At 62.9% G+C, this 15,912-nt stretch overlaps 1 long non-coding RNA gene across 1 annotated transcript in view; it reads right to left on the bottom strand.

Annotated features, from left to right (window-relative positions):
- Positions 1–12,846, bottom strand: part of LOC138067416 (uncharacterized) — a 62,674-nt gene extending 49,828 nt beyond the window's left edge. The window contains exon 1 of the long non-coding RNA XR_011141276.1: positions 12,734–12,846. This is a non-coding gene — a long non-coding RNA (uncharacterized lncRNA). The remainder of the gene's footprint in view (positions 1–12,733) is intronic.
- Positions 12,847–15,912: the final 3,066 nt, after the last annotated feature.

Genomic DNA, 15,912 nt, shown 5'->3' with positions numbered 1-15,912 from the left:
GCCGAAAAGCACTGTGTCGGGGCCGAAACCCCTCCGTGAAGCCGAAAAGCACTGTGTCGGGGTTGAAACCACTCCGCCAAGCCGAAAAGGACTGTGTCGGGTTTGAAACCACTCCGCCAGGGCCAAAACCACTCGTCTGACCTTAAATCCACTCCGCCGAGCCTAAAACCACTGCGTCGGGGCTGAAACCACTCCGCCGAGGCCAAAACCACTGCGTCGGGGCTGGAACCACTCCGCCGAGGCCAAAACCACTGCGTCGGGGCTGGAACCACTCCGCCGAGGCCAAAACCACTGCGTCGGGGCTGGAACCACTCCATCAAGCCTAAAACCACTGCGTCGGGGCTAAAACTACTGCGTCAGGCCCAAAACAACTCCGTCAGGGCCCAAACCACTCCACCAGTGCTGAAACCACTGCGCCAAGCCTGAAACCAGTGCATCGGGGCTGAAACCACTCCACCAGTGCTGAAACCACTCTGCCAAGCCTAAAACCACTCCATCAAGCCTAAAAGCAGTGCGTCGGGGCTGAAACCACTCCGCCGGGGCTGAAACTACTCTGCCGAGCCTAAAACCACTTCGCCGGGGCGAAAACCACTCCGCCAAGCCTAAAACCACTGCGTCAGGGCTGAAACCACTCCGCCAAGCCTAAAACCACTGCGTCAGGGCTGAAACCACTCCGCCAAGCCTAAAACCACTGCGTCGGGGCGAAAACCACTCCGCCAAGCCTAAAACCACTGCGTCAGGTGGAAAACCACACCGCCGAGCCTAAAAGCAGTGCGTCAGGGCTGAAACCACTCTGCCAAGCCTAAAAGCACTCCACTGAGGCGAAAACCACTGCGTCGGGGCTGAAACCACTCCGCCGAGCCTAAAAGCAGTGTGTCATGGCTGAAACCCCTCCGTGAAGCCTAAAAGCATTGCGTCAGGTGGAAAACCACTCCACCGAGCCTAGAACCACTCCACTGAGCCTAAAAGCACTGCATTGGGGCTGAAACCACTCTGCCAGGGCTAAAACGACTGCGTCGGGGCTGAAACCACTCCATCAAGCCGAAAAGCACTGCGTCGGGGCTGAAACTAGTGCGTCAGGCCCAAAACAACTCCGTCGGGGCCAAAACCACTCCACCAGTGCTGAAACCACTGCGCCAAGCCTGAAACCAGTGCGTCGGGGCTGAAACCACTCCGCCAGGGCCAAAACCACTCGGCTGACCTTAAAACCACTCCATCAAGCCTAAAAGCACTGCGTCGGGGCAGAAACTGCTCCGTCAGGCTGAAAACCACTCGGCCGAGCCTGAAACCACTGCGTCAGGGCAGAAGCCACTCCGTGGTTGCTGAAACCACTCCGCCGAGCCTAAAACCACTCCGCCAGGGCCAAAACCACTGCGTCGGGGCTGAAACCACACCGCCAGGGCCAAAACCACTGCGTCAGGCCTAAAACCACTCCGCCGAACCTAAAACAACTCCGTCGGGGCCAAAACCACTCCACCAGTGCTGAAACCGCTCCGTCGGGGCTGAAACCCCTGCGTGAAGCCGAAAAGCACTGTGTCGGGGCTGAAAACCCCTCCGTGAAGCCGAAAAGCACTGTGTCGGGGCTGAAACCCCTCCGTGAAGCCGAAAAGCACTGTGTCGGGGCTGAAACCCCTCCGTGAAGCCGAAAAGCACTGTGTCGGGGCTGAAACCCCTCCGTGAAGCCGAAAAGCACTGTGTCGGGGCTGAAACCCCTGCGTGAAGCCGAAAAGCACTGCGTCGGGGCTGAAACCCCTGCGTGAAGCCGAAAAGCACTGTGTCGGGGCTGAAACCCCTCCGTGAAGCCGAAAAGCACTGTGTCGGGGCTGAAACCCCTGCGTGAAGCCGAAAAGCACTGTGTCGGGGCTGAAACCCCTCCGTGAAGCCGAAAAGCACTGTGTCGGGGTTGAAACCCCTCCGTGAAGCCGAAAAGCACTGTGTCGGGGTTGAAACCCCTCCGCCAAGCCGAAAACCACTGCGTCAGGGTTTAAACCACTCCGCCAGGGCCAAAACCACTCGTCTGACCTTAAAACCACTCCATCAAGCCTAAAAGCAGTGCATCAGGGCTGAAACCACTCCGCCAGGGCCAAAACCACTCAATCGGGGCTGAAAGCGTTCCACCAGGGCTAAAACCACTGTGCCGACATTAAAACTACTGCGCCGAGCCTGAAACCACTGCGTCAGGTGGAAAACCACTCCGCCGAGCCTAAAAGCAGTGCGTCAGGTGGAAAACCACTCCGCCAGGGCCAAAACCACTCAATCGGGGCTGAAAGCGTTCCACCAGGGCTAAAACCACTGTGCCGACATTAAAACTACTGCGCCGAGCCTGAAACCACTGCGTCAGGGCTGAAACCACTCCGCCAAGCCTAAAAGCAGTGCGTCAGGTGGAAAACCACTCCGCCAGGGCCAAAACCCCTCCGCTGACATGAAAACCATTCCGTCAGGGCTGGAACCACTCCGCCGAGCCTAAAACCCCTCCGTCGGGGCTGAAACCACTGTGCTGGGGCGGAAACTGCTCCGTCAGGCTGTACACCACTGCGTCAGGCCGAAAAGCACTCCACCGGGGCCAAAACCACTGCGTCGGGGCTGAAAGCGTTCCACCAGGGCTAAAACCACTGCGCCAAGCCTAAAAGCACTGCGTCGGGGCTGAAACGACTCCGCCGAGCCTGAAACCACTGCGTCAGGCCTAAAACCACTCCGCCGAGCCTAAAACAACTCCGTCGGGGCCAAAACCACTCCACCAGTGCTGAAACCGCTCCGTCGGGGCTGAAACCCCTCCGTAAAGCCGAAAAGCACTCTGTCGGGGCTGAAACCCCTCTGTGAAGCCGAAAAACACTGTGTCGGGGCTGAAACCCCTCCGTGAAGCCAAAAAGCACTGTGTCAGGGTTGAAACCACTCCACCAGGGCCAAAACCACTCGTCTGACCTTAAAACCACTCCGCCGAGCCTAAAAGCACTGCGTCGGGGCTGAAACCACTCCATCAAGCCTAAAACCACTCCATCGGGGCTGAAACTAGTGCGTCAGGCCCAAAACGACTCCGTCAGGGCCAAAACCACTCCACCAGTGCTGAAACCACTGCGCCAAGCCTGAAACCACTGCTTTGGGGCTGAAACCACTCCTCCAGAGCCAAAAACCACTGCGTCGGGTTTGACACCACTCTGCCAGGGCCAAAACCACTCATCTGACCTTAAAACCACTCCGCCAAGCCTAAAAGCACTGCATTGGGGCTGAAACCAGTCCGCCGAGCGTAAAACCACTGCATCGGGGCTGAAACCACTGCGTCAGGCCCAAAACAACTCCGTCAGGGCCAAAACCACTCCACCAGTGCTGAAACCACTGCGCCAAGCCTGAAACCACTGCTTTGGGGCTGAAACCACTCCTCCAGAGCCAAAAACCACTGCGTCGGGGTTGACACCACTCTGCCAGGGCCAAAACCACTCATCTGACCTTAAAACCACTCCGCCAAGCCTAAAAGCACTGCATCGGGGCTGAAACCAGTCCGCCGAGCGTAAAACCACTGCATCGGGGCTGAAACCACTGCGTCAGGCCCAAAACAACTCCGTCAGGGCCAAAACCACTCCGCCAGTGCTGAAACCACTGCGCCAAGCCTGAAACCACTGCTTTGGGGCTGAAACCACTCCGGCAGGGCCAAAACCACTCGTCTGACCTTAAAACCACTCCATCAAGCCTAAAACCACTGTGCTGGGGCAGAAACTGCTCCGTCAGGCTGTAAACCACTGTGTCAGGCGGAAAAGCACTCCGCCAAGCCTAAAACCACTGCATCGGGGCTGAAACCACTCCGGCGAAGCGAAAAGTAGTGCGTCAGGGCTGAAACCACTCCGCCGAAGCCTAGAACCACTGCATCGGGGCTGAAACCACTCTGCCGAGCCTAAAACCACTCTGTCGGGGCTGAAATCACTCTTCCGAGTTAAACCACTGCGTCAGGCCTAAAACCACTCCGCCGAGCCTAAAACAACTCCGTCGGGTCCAAAACCACTCCACCAGGGCTGAAACCACTCCGTCGGGGCTGAAACCCCTGCGTGAAGCCGAAAAGCACTCTGTCGGGGTTGAAACCACTCCGCCAAGCCTAAAACAACTCCGTCAGGGCTGAAACCACTCCGCCAAGCCTAAAACAACTCCGTCAGGGCTGAAACCACTGCGCCGAGCCTAAAACCACTCCGTCGGGGCTGAAACCACTCCGCCGAGCCTAAAACCACTCCGTCGGAGCCAAAATCACTCCACAAAGCCTAATACCACTCCGTCAGGGCTGAAACCACAGCGTCGGGGCTGAAACCACTCCAGAAAGCCGAAAAGCACTCCGTTGGTGCTGAAACCACTCCACCAGGGCCAGAACTACTCCAGCGATCCGAGAATGGGCAGCCTGCGCGTGTCGTAGACTAGGGAACCTCCGTTTGCCTTTTGGCGCCTCGGGGCAGCCTCGGAGTGTCGTTGTAGGAGGCCGGAGAGCCTCCGCATACCTTTTGGTTCGGCCAGGCAGCCTCCACGTGCCTTTGTGAGCGTCCGGGCAGCCTCCGCATGCCTTTGGGTGCGGCCGGGCAGCCTCGGAGTGTCGTTCTAGCAGGCTGGGAAGCCTCCACGTGTCTTTCTAGGAGAGCGGGCAGCCTCGGAGTGTGGTTGTAGGAGAGCGGGCAGCCTCGCAGTGTGGTTGTAGGAGGCCGGGAAAGCTTCACGTGCCTTTGGGTGCAGCTGGGCGGCCTCCGTGTGCCTTTGGGTGCGGCCGGGCAGCCTCTGAGTGTGGTTGCAGGAGACTAGGGAGCCTCCACTTGTCTTTCGGTCCGGCCAGGCAGCCTGCCAGTGTGATTCCAGGAGAGCGGGCAGCCTCCGAGTATCGTTCGGGGAGGCCGGGGAGCCTCCGCGTGCCTTTCTGTGCGGCCGGGGAGCCTCCTCCTACCTTTGGGTACGGCCGGGCAGTCTCGGAGTGTCGTTCGAGGAGGCCGGGTAGTCTCCGCGTGTCGTTCGAGGAGGCCGGGGAGCCTCCCCGTGCCTTTGGGTGCGGCCAGAGATCCTGTGCGTGTCTTTAGGTGTGGCCGGGGAGGCTCCGCATATGTTTCGGTACGTCCGGGCAGCCTTTGAGCGTCGTTGTAGGAGAGCGGACAACCTCCATGTGCCTTTGGGTACGTCCAAGCAGCCTCGGAGTGTCGTTGTAGGAGGCCGAGCAGCCTCGGCGTGTCGGTCTAGTGGAGCGGGCAGCCTCCGCGTGTGGTTGTAGGAGACTGAGCAGCGTCTGAGTGTCGTTTTAGGAAGCCGGTTAGCCACTGCGTGTCTTTTGGTAGGGCCGGACAGCATCTGAATGGGGTTCAAGCAGAGCGGGGAGCCTCCGAGTGTCATTGTAGGAGGCCAGGCAGCCTCCGCGTGTCGTTCTAGGAGGCTGGGCAGCCTCCGCGTTCCTTTTGGCGGCTGGGGAGCCTCTGCCTGCCTTTCAGTGCGGCCAGGGAGCCTGCGAGTGTCATCCTAAGAGGCCGAGGAGCCTCTAAATGTCGTTCTAGGAAGCTGAGGAGCCTCCGAGTGTCGTTCTAGGAGACCAGGGAGCCTCCGTGTGCCTTTGGGTGCGGCCAAACAGCCTCTGAATTTTGTTCTAAGAGACCAGGAAGCCTGTGAGTGTCTTTCTAGGAGATTGGGGAGCCTCCGTGTGCCTTTGGGTGCAGCCAGGGAGCCTCCGCGTGTCGTTCTAGGAAGCCAGGAAACGTGCACGTGCGTTTGGGTGCAGCTGGGCAACCTGCGAGTGTTGTTCTAGGAGACCGGGCAGCCTCGGAGCGTCATTCTTGGAAGCCAGGCAGCCTCCGAGTGTCATTTCAGTCGACCGGTCCGGCTCCGCGTGCCTTTGGGTGCGGCCGTGCAGCCTCTGAACTTCGTTCTAGAGACCGGGGAGCCTCGGAGCGTTGTTCTAGGAAGCGGAGGATCCTCTGTGTGCTTTTTGGAGCAGCCGGGGAGCATCTAGTTTTGTTCTAGGAAGCCGGGTATCCTCCGTGTGCCTTTGGGTGCGGCCAGGGAGCCTCCTCGTCCCTTTCGGTGCAGCCGGGGAGCCTGTGCGTGTCGTTCTAGGAGACTGGACAGCATCCGAGTGTCGCCTTCGAGTCAGGGGAGCATCCGCGTGTCGTCGTAGGAGACCGGGCAGCTTCCGAGGATCGTCATAGGAGACCGGGCAGCCTCGGAGTGTCGTTGTAGGAGGCTGAGGAGCCTCCGACTGCCTTTGGGTGCGGCCAGGGAGCCTCCGAGTGTCGTTCTACAAGATCGGGGAGCGTCAGAGTGTCGTTCTGGTGAGTTGGGGATCCTCCGCGCGCCTTCGAGTGCGGCCGTGGAGCCTCCGCGTGCCTTTGGGTGCGGCCTGGACAGCTTCGTATCAGGCTCTGCGTGCTCGGACGGCCTTGTGGCAGGCTCTGCAGGCTTGGGCGAGCTTGGAGGGGCTCTGCGGTCTCATTGGGGCTCTTTTGGAGGTGGCCGAGGCCCTCCGTGTGCCCTCTGGGGTGCCGCACACTCCTGGGGGTGGTTTTTGGCCCCATCCCAGCCCCCTTGGTCTGTCTGTTGTGGTGCCTCTGAGTCATTTGGTGCCTTTTGGGGCACCTGCGACCCCTCGGGGTGGCTTTGGGGGTGCCCAGACCCCATGTTGTGCTTTTGCGTTGTCCGTGACCCCTCGGTGTGCGTTTGTGCCCGCCGCAGGGCTCTTCAGGTGCCCCGTGGTGCTGCCCAGACCCATCGCTGCCCCTCTGGGGACGCCCCAGAGCCCTCGTGGTGCCCGCTGGTGCTCCCCAGGGCATTCGGTGTGCCTCTGGGTGCTGCGCTGGCGTCTTGGGGGCCTTTGGGGGTGGCCCGGCCGTATGGGTGTGCTCTGGGAGGGCAGCCGGAGCCCTGGGTGTGCTTTGTGGTGTCCGCTGGGTGCCTTGGTGTGGGGTCGGTGGCTGCCTGGAGGCGTTTGTGGTGCCGTTAGGGTTGCCGGTGGCCCTTGGAAGGGGGTTGGGGCGCTCGTCGGAGGCCTCGTGGCCCCTTTGGGGGTGTCCTGGGCCCTCGGGGGTGTCTTTTGGTGCTGGCCAGGGCTTGTGAGGTGCGTGTGGTTGCTCGCAGAGGCCTGGCTGTGCCTTGTGGTGCCTCTGCGGCCCCTGGTTGTGGCTCTCCTGGTGGCCCAGGGGGCTCGGTGGGCGTGTTGGTGCGTCGCGGGTGCCTGCCCGTGCCTTTTGGTGCGCCCAGGGCCCTCGGGGTGCGTGTGGGGGTGCCGTGGAGCCGTCTGGTGGGCCTCTTGGGGTGCTTAGAGGTGCTGAGGGTGCCTTTTGGTGTGCGCTGGGCCCCTTGGTGTGGCTTTTGGGGCACCGCAGAGCCATGTCGTGTGCTTGTTGGTAGGTCCCAGGCGGGTTGTTGTGGCTTTTGGGGTGCCCCTGGCCCCATGTTGGGCCTTTCGGAGAGGCCTGGCGCCCTCAGCAGTTTTCTCCTGCTGCCCCGGGCTCCTCGGTGGGCGTTTCGGTGCAGCCTGAGCCCCGAGTGGGGCTGTGGGTGCTCCCCGGTGCCCCCGTTGCGCGTTTGGGGCTGCCCTGGAGCCCGCGGTGTCACTTTTGGTGCCCCGCAGAGTGTTTGCCGCGTCTTTCAGGGCTTTCCTGGCCTCTCGCTGTGCTGCTCGGGCCACGCGGACTCCCCCGGTGTTTCTTTCGGAGTGCCTCAGCCCCTCGGTGTGCCGTCCGGGGTGCCCGGGGCCCCTTGGTGTGCTTTTTGGGGGCCCCTAGACCCCTTGGTGTGCTTTTCAGTGCCTGCTGGTCCCCTTGCTGTGCCTTTTGGTGCGCCCCAGAGCTCGGGATGTGGCTTTTGGGGCACCGCAGACCCATTTCTTGTCCTTTTAGGTATGTCCTGGGCCTGTTGGTGTGTATTTTGGGGTCCCCTGGGCCCCCTTTGGAGTGCCTTTCCTGCACCCCAGAGTGATTGGGGTACCTTTCAGGGTGCCCCTGACCCCTCAGGTTGCCTTTCAGGGGGCCTCTGGAACCTCAGCTTGGCTTTTGGAGCACCCTACACCCCTGGGGGTGCCTTTTGGGGCACCCCAGAGCACTTGGGGTGCTCTGCAGGGTGCTCTAGCCACCTCGGGTGCTTTTCCTGGAGCCCCGCTGTAGCTCTTTGAGAGCCCTCTAGGCTTCGGTTTGCCTTTTGAAGCGTCTGAGATGTTTCTGCTCGCCTGTGGGGATGTGCTGGAGCCCTGGGGTTTGCTTTTTGGCTCCCCAGAGCCTTGGGGGTGGTTTGTTTGTTTGTTTGTTTGTGTTTTTTCCCCTTCCAGAGCACCTCGGAGCCCTCCGTTTGGTTCCTCGGCCCGCCGCTCGCTTCTCCGTGCGCCCCAGGCTCCTCGGGTTGCCTTTCGGAGCGCCCTCGATGCTTGGATTGTCTTGTGGGGCACCCCAGAGCCCCCCCCCCAACACTGCACCCCGCTGGCTTCACCCCAGCCAGGCGGGGAGGGGCTCGTGCAGCACCTGCAGGCAGGCAGGAGGCAGAGGAGTTTGGCAGCGATCCCCTTGCCCTGCCCAGCACCAGGAGGAGGAAGAGGAGGGAGCCGCGGTCCTGTGCCCGCGGAGCCCTCTCCGGCCGGGCAGCGCCCAGCAGCTCAGCCGTCAGCAGCCGGGCAGAGGACGGGCCACCAAGGGCTCTTGTCTTTCCCTTGCAGCCCGCCCGGCCCTGCGGCAGCGCCAGCGGAGTCAGCGAGACGGCCGGGCCCGGCCCCCAGCCCCCAGGGACCCGATCCCGGAGCCCAAGGGGGAGAGCAGCCTCCTCTCCAGGGAGAGCAGCGTTGCCGGCCCGGCCGGGCCCCCAGGCGGTGGAGAAAGCAGCCACGGCCGCTGCGGGGCCATCTAGGTCCCCGGGGCCCCGACCTTTCCGCGGCTGGACGTGGGCGTTCCTCGTGACAGCCAAGGTTTGGGCGTCAACTCGGCTGGGGGCACGTGGCCGAGCAGCGAGGGCGCCCCAGGCACAGCGAGGCCGCGGCGCTTTTTTGCCCCGAGCAGCTCCCTGGAGCGGGAGCGGCTCCAGTGGGGCCAGGCCTGCCCCTGCCCCCCGGGGGAGCCGGGCGGGTCGAGGCCGGCCCCCGACACCCACCCCTGCCCTTAAAGGCAGGCTTAGGAGACTGTCAGAGTCTTCAAGCCTCAGGGTGCTCTTCAAGTAGCTTGGAGGTCCTTAATTTCTTCCCGAGTCCCTCAGTGTAACTGGAAGACCAACCTCAGGGACTCAGCCCACCTGGGAGACCTCTCTTCTGCAGGGCTCCCAGGTCAGCTGCGTTCCTTACAAGTCCCTAGGGGCTGTCAGAGTCTTAAAGTCTCTGGGGGCTCTGAAGGGAACCAGGAGGCACTGAGGAAGACATTAAGGAGCTCCAAGTACCTGGAAGACCAACCTCAGGGAGTCCGCCCACCTGGGAGACCTTTCTTCTTCAGGTCTCCCAGTTGGGCTGAGTCCCTGAGGTGGTTCTTCCAGTAACTTGGAGAGCCCCCAGAGACTTGAAGACTCTGAAAGTCTCCCAGCCCTGCCTTTAAGGGCAGTGGTGGGCGTCGGGGGCAGGCCTGGACCCGATTGGCTCCCCCGGGGGGCAGGGGCCGGCCTGGCCCAATGGGGGCCCTGGAGGCCCCTGGGCTCCCTAGCCTAAGAGACTTGTGTGGGGACAGAAATTCAGCAAGGCTTTTTTGCCCCCACACAAGTCTCTTAGGCTAGGGAGCCCAGGGGCCTCCAGGGCCCCCATTGGCTCCCGGGGGGGGTGTGGCCCAATGGGGGCCAGGCCTGGCCCCCACGCCCCCCACTGCCCTTAAAGGCAAGGTGGAGAGGCTTTAAGGCTCTTCAAGTCCCTGGGGGCTCCTTCAGTTCCCTGAAGAGCCCCCAGAGACTTTAAGAGCCTTAAAGCCTCTCCACCTTGCCTTTAAGGGCAGCAGGGGCAGGCCTCAGCCCAGACCCCCCCACTCCCCAGCCTCAGGGCTTTGGTGGGGGCACAAAAAAGCCCTGCCCAGCGGCTGCCCCCACACAAAGCCCTGAGGCCGAGGAGTGCTCGCTGCTCCCTCGTCGCCCCGGCCTTCCCCGCTGCCTCCCGGGCTGGAGCTGGGCTGCCAGGGCCCCTGCTCAAAGGAAGGGCCAACCTGGGGGCGAGGAGAAACAGCCCCTTGGGACAGGAGCTCTCACCTACTGCAGCGAGATGGCCCCGGCTGCCGGCTGCCCCCTCTCCGCTCCAGCGCTGCAGCCAGGAGCTCTTCCCCGAGCAGGGAGAACGCAGCCTTCGGCAAGCTGCGAGCAGGCGTGAACAGAGACCGCGCACAGAACACAGCACGTGGCACCTCGCCTCAGCTGGGGCTCGCGCCAAGTTTTATTGCCCAGAGCCCAAACACCTTCGCGCGGTGCCACCGTGCCCGAGTCCCACTTGGCGCTTCCTGGGGAGCGGGACGAGCTGGCAGGCGCAGGCCGCCTTCCTGCTGCGGCAGCTCCTGGAGGGGTGCGTGAAGGCCAAAGCCGGATTCTTGCTCCTTCGGGGGGTGAGGGGGGTCTCTGGGAAAGCAGGTCACTTCCTCAGTGCAGCTGGAGTCTGAAGCTGGGGCCCCAAAGAGCTGCGGGAGGGGTGGGCAAGAGACGAAAGAGCAGCTCTTGCCAGCAACCAGCACCTAGGAAAACAAAACAGAGCTCTTAAGAAAGAGCAGGACCAGGCACTTTCCCCTCTCTCAACACTCGGGCCCGACCCCGCGTCCCCCCCAGGGAGCGGGCGCTGGGGCTCTGCGCACTGCGGCTCTGTGCACTGCGGCTCTGCCTTCTGGCCTTCAGCGCATCCACAGAGCACGGCTCCTGCTGAAAACAGAGCAGAAACGCACACAACTAGTGGCCCCAAATATTAAAAAACAATACTACTACTAATAATAAAATAAATCAAAACCAGAGCCATAGCTTGTCTGGCACCTACCAGGCCTCAAAGGTCTCGGAAGGAGCCCGAGCGCCGCTGCTCTCTGCGCGGTGCCAGTGATGGGCAAAACGCCTCTTCCTCCCATACGCAGCTCAGGCCACGCAGCTCAGGCCCATTTCTCCTCCTCCTTCGTGTGCAAGGCGACAACGCTGAACACCAAGAGGCCTGCCGTCAGGGAGAAGGCGCCGGCACAGTACAGAAATGCCGAGGGGACACAACGTTCCTACTGCGTGGGCTGCAGGGGATGCCCAGACACCTAGAAAAGGAGAGACCCTCTCTCGAGTCTGGCACTGCACCACAGCACAGCAACAGCAGCTCTTGCACACAACTCACACTCCCTCTCCTGTATTAGTGCCCGTGGCTTCCCTGAAAAGGCAAGGGAGCTCTTGAGGTTCTGCCCCAAATCACTGCTTTCCTCCTTAGCTAAAAGCTTGCAGACATGTCCCACCTCGTTTTCCAGCGCCACGTTCTCTACTCTGCAAGAAACAGTTGCACAATTCAACTCTCCGCAACACCAAGACTCTCCGGGCTGCCTTTCGCAGCAACTGCCCAACAGCTCCCCAAAAAGGGGCAGCCACAAGCACAGGTTGTTGGGAAGCCCAGGCCGGGAGCTTGCTAAACAACTCCAAAAAGCAAAGCCAAAGAGAAGCAAGTCCAAAGTCCTCCAGCCCCTCGTACGCTCCAGGACACTGCAGCCCAGCCAGAGCTGTCCCAGAGAGCCCCTTCCCCTGGCACGAGACATTCCCACCGGCCTTACCTGCGGAGAGGAGCCCCGGGGAGCGTAACCCAGTCGGTCATGACCTACTGGGAACTGAAACACCCCACAGCCCTCCGGCAGCGGGAGCTGCACGCCCCAGTTGCCCCCGCAGACAGACAAAGCGGCCACGTTGAGCTGACCCAGGCAACAGAAAACACAACCGAGAAACACAACTGAGAAACACAACCGAGCTCTCAGTGAGCACGTCAGCTCTCAGCAGCCACAAAGGAAGCAGACAGAGATCTTGCAGAGACAGGACACAGCTCCCACTACGCTTCTCAGCTCCCCAGGCAGCTGAAACCCCAAAACAGCCTCGCCAGTAAAACACATCTTCTACTTATACGCTTCACAGGCAAGGAGATGGTTTTTCCCCCTGGCCAAATGATACGCTCTGATTCCACTTTCTACAGCAAAGGTTGAAAGCTCTGCACGGGCAGACAGACAGACAAGGAAGGACCCCGCGCCAGCGCCACCACACGCCGCGCCACCACCAGGCTCCAGCGGCTCCCACAGGGCTGGGAACCAGCCTGCCAACACCCGCCCCCGAAGAAAGCCCGAGGGAGGGCGGCAGCCGCGCTGGAAACCTGCCGCCCCCGGCAGCAGACGAGCCCCCGGCGGGGCGGGAAGCGCCACCCGGCCGCCTCGGGGCCGCCAGGGAAGCCCTTGCCCGAGCGCTGCCCCCTCCCCGGCGCTCCGGACAGCCCGGCCGCCGGCTGCCAACGCTCCCTCCTCCGGCGCCGCCCGCAGCCCGCCGGGCACTCGCTGCACGGGCCGGCAAACAGCGCCCGCAGACACCCAGCGCTCCGCTGCCGGCGCTCGCTCCTCCGCGCCGCCCGCCGGTGCTGCCAGCAGCTCGCGGCCGGCACCATCGCGCACGTCCCGCTCGGTCCCGCCGCGCTGCCAACGGCGCTGCCACAACCGTTGCGCGTTGCCCAGGCGAGAGCGACCGGCCGCCCCGACCGCCTCCCCGCGCCCGGCCCGGCCCCCCCGCCGCCCCCGAGCCCGGCTGCGCCACGACCCGCCGCGCGTCCCGCAGCCTGCCGCTCTCCAGCAGCGCCGCGCCACCGCACCAGACAGGACGCGACGCGACGCGACGCGACGCGACGGGACCCGGCCGCCGCCGCCAGGCGCCACCACACAGCCAGCCACCCCGCCGCCATCTTCGCCGCCGGCCGCTCGCTCCCCCCTCCCCCGGCCAGAGGCGGGAGCGGGGCGCCAATCAGCGGCGGGCGGCGCGCAGGCGCCCTCCAATGGCCGAGAGGCAGCTGGCCCGGCCGGCCAATCCCCGCGGCGGCCCGGGCGGAGGGCGGGAGGGAGCGGAGAGAGGCCGGAGATGGCGTCCGGCGGCCGTGGGCGCCGCCGAGCGGGCGGGCGGGCGGGCGGCGGGGCGGGGTCTGCCGGCGCCAGGGACGCGGTCCCCGCTGTCCCCCCTCAGTGTCCCCCTCGCTGTCCCCCCTCAGTGTCCTCCCGCCCGTCGCCGCCCGGTCGGCTGTCGCCGGCGGCAGAGGGCAGCGGGGAGGGCAGGCGCCGTGCGCGGGCAGGGCAGGGGCTGCGGGCAGGGCAGGCAGGAAGCGGCGGTGGCTCGTGTGACCCACGTCGAGGCCCCGCCGAGCTCCTCCCGGCCCGGGTCGCCCCCGACGGGCTCGCCCGGTCCCAGGCCGCTCTCCCCCAGCTCATACAGTCCTGCCCAGGCTCGTGCGGGCTCGCGCGGAGCTTGTCCAGCCCCTCGTCCAGCCCGAGGGGCTCCTACGGCCCCGCACGGGTCTCCGCGGGCTTGTGTAGTCCCGCGTTGAGCTCGGGGGGGCCCGCGCCCGGCTCCACAGAGTCACAGCATGGTTGAGGTTGGCAGGGACCTCTGGAGATCATCTAGTCCAACCCCCCTGCTCCAGCAGGCTCCTCTAGAGCGTATTGCCCAGGATCGCATCCAGTCGGGTTTTGAATGTCTCCAGCGAAGGAGACTCCACCACCTCTCTGGGCAACCTGTGCCAGTGCTCACTCACCCTCACAGTCGAGAAGTTTTTCCTCAGGTTCAGGTGGACCTGCCTGTGCTTCAGTTTGTGCCCGTTGCCTCTTGTCCTGTCACTGGGCACCACGGAGAAGAGACCGGCCTCATCCTCTTGGAACCCCCCCCCCCCACCCTTCAGATACTTGCACACATTGATGAGATCGCCTCTCAGTCTTCTCTTCTCCAGGCTCAACAGGCCCAGCTCTCGCAGCCTTTCTGCAGAGGAGAGATGCTCCAGTCCCCTCATCCTCTTTGCAGCCCTCCACTGGACTCTCTCCAGGAGTGCCATGTCTCTCTTGTCCTGGGGAGCCCACAACTGCACCCAGGACTCCAGGGGAGGCCTCCTCCCCAGGGCTGAGGAGAGGGGCAGCATCACCTCCCTCCACCTGCTGGCAACACTCTGCCTAATGCACCCCAGGAGACCATTGGCCTCCTTGGCCACAAGGCCGCATTGCTGCCTCATGCTTCACTTGTTGCCCACCAGCACTCCCAGGTCCTTCTCGGCAGAGCTGCTTGCCAGCAGGTCAACCCCCAGCCTGTCCTGCTGCCTGGCCTTCTTCCTCCCGAGGTGCAGGACCCTGCACTTGCCTTTGTTGAACTTCAGGAGGTTCCTCTCCACCCAGCTCTCCAGCCTGCCCAGGTCCCTCTCCATGGCAGCACAGTCTTCTGGCGTGCCAGCCACTCCCCCCAGTTTAGTATCATCAGCAAACTTGCTGAGGGTGCACTCTGTGCCTTCCTCCAGGTCATTGATGAATACATTGAACAAGAGTGGACCCAGGACTGACCCCTGGGGGACACCGCTAGCTGCAGGCCTCCAACTAGACTCTGCGCCACTGACCACAACCCTCGGCGCTTGGCCATCCAGCCAGTTCTCAGTCCACCTCACCAGCCACTCATCTAACCCCCACTTCCTGAGTTTACCTGGGAGGATGTGATGGGAGACAGTGTCAAAAGCCTACGAGTTTCTATGGGCCTGAACAGGGCTCGTACGGGCCTGTGCTGAGGTCATACAGGTTCGTGCCAGGCCCTGCAGGCTCATTTGCGTCCATGCTGGGCTCTGCAGGGTCCTACGGGCCCCCACAGGGCTCCCTGGGCGCGTACGGACCCACATGGGGCTCTATGGGCTCATCCAGGCCCCCACTGCGCTGGTGCGGGTCCCTGCCGGGCCCTAGGGGCTTGTGCAGACTTGTGCTGGGCCCTCCAGGCTCCTATGGGCCTGTGCCAAGCTCGTACAGGCCTGTGCCAGGCTCTACAGGCTTCTAAGAGCCTGAACAGGGCTCTAGGGGCTTGTACAGCCCCATGCCAAGCTCACATGGGCTTGTGCCAGGCCCTGCAGGCTTGTACGAGCCCTTGCTGGGCTCTGCAGGCTCGTACAGACCCCCACGGGACTCCACGGGCTCATAGGGGCCCATGCCAAGCTCGTAGGAGCCTGCGCCAGGCCCTAGGGGCTCGTATGGGCCCTTGCCAGGCTCTGTGGACTTCTATGGGCCTGCACGGGGCTCTGTGGACTCATACAGAGCTGTTTGGGGCTGTATGGGCTTGTATGTCCCCATGCTGAGCACATATGGGCCCGTGCCGAGCTCTGTGGGCTGGTACGGTCCTGCACAGCGCTCTACGAGCTCGTACGAGCCCACGCCAGGCTCTGTGGGCTCGTACTGGCTCACACTGAGCTTGTTCAGGTCAATGCCAGGCCCTGTGGGCTGGTACGGGCCCGCACTGGGCCCTAGGGACTCCAACGGACTCGTGCTGGGCCCTACGGGCTCATACGGGACTGCTCTGAGTTCGTGCGGGCCCATGCCGGGCTCTCTGAGCTAGTATCAGTTTGCCGTTATCTTTGCTGCCTTACATCTGCCTTAGGCCTCCTCGCTGCAGTCTTTCTCCTTTCCCTTCCTCCCCTTAGACACGTCCTGTGTGGTTTCCAAGACATGTTAACCCCATCTTCTGTGCCCGTAACTGAGGCTCGAAAGGAAGGCAGACAGCAGGAAAGGAAGGCAAAAGGAAAAAAAGCGGCTTTTTGCTATGAAGCCAACAGTCTTAAAACCCATTAGGCTAGTAACTGGGGTGGAGTTATCTCATCTAACTTTAGGAAGCCAAACTTAAGGTCTGAACTGCTTCTCCGGGCTCCCTCCCTAGGCTGTGGAGAAAAACGGGCCCTTCCAGAGAGCCCTTCACCCAATCGATCCCCGAGAGCGGTGGGACTGCAGAAGGACTGCACGTCTCTAGCCGTTATGTCTGCCACCGGAG

The sequence above is a fragment of the Struthio camelus genome, chromosome 5, assembly GCF_040807025.1.
Source record: "Struthio camelus isolate bStrCam1 chromosome 5, bStrCam1.hap1, whole genome shotgun sequence".
Taxonomy (NCBI): domain Eukaryota; kingdom Metazoa; phylum Chordata; class Aves; order Struthioniformes; family Struthionidae; genus Struthio; species Struthio camelus.
This window is presented reverse-complemented; position numbering and strand designations above follow the sequence as displayed.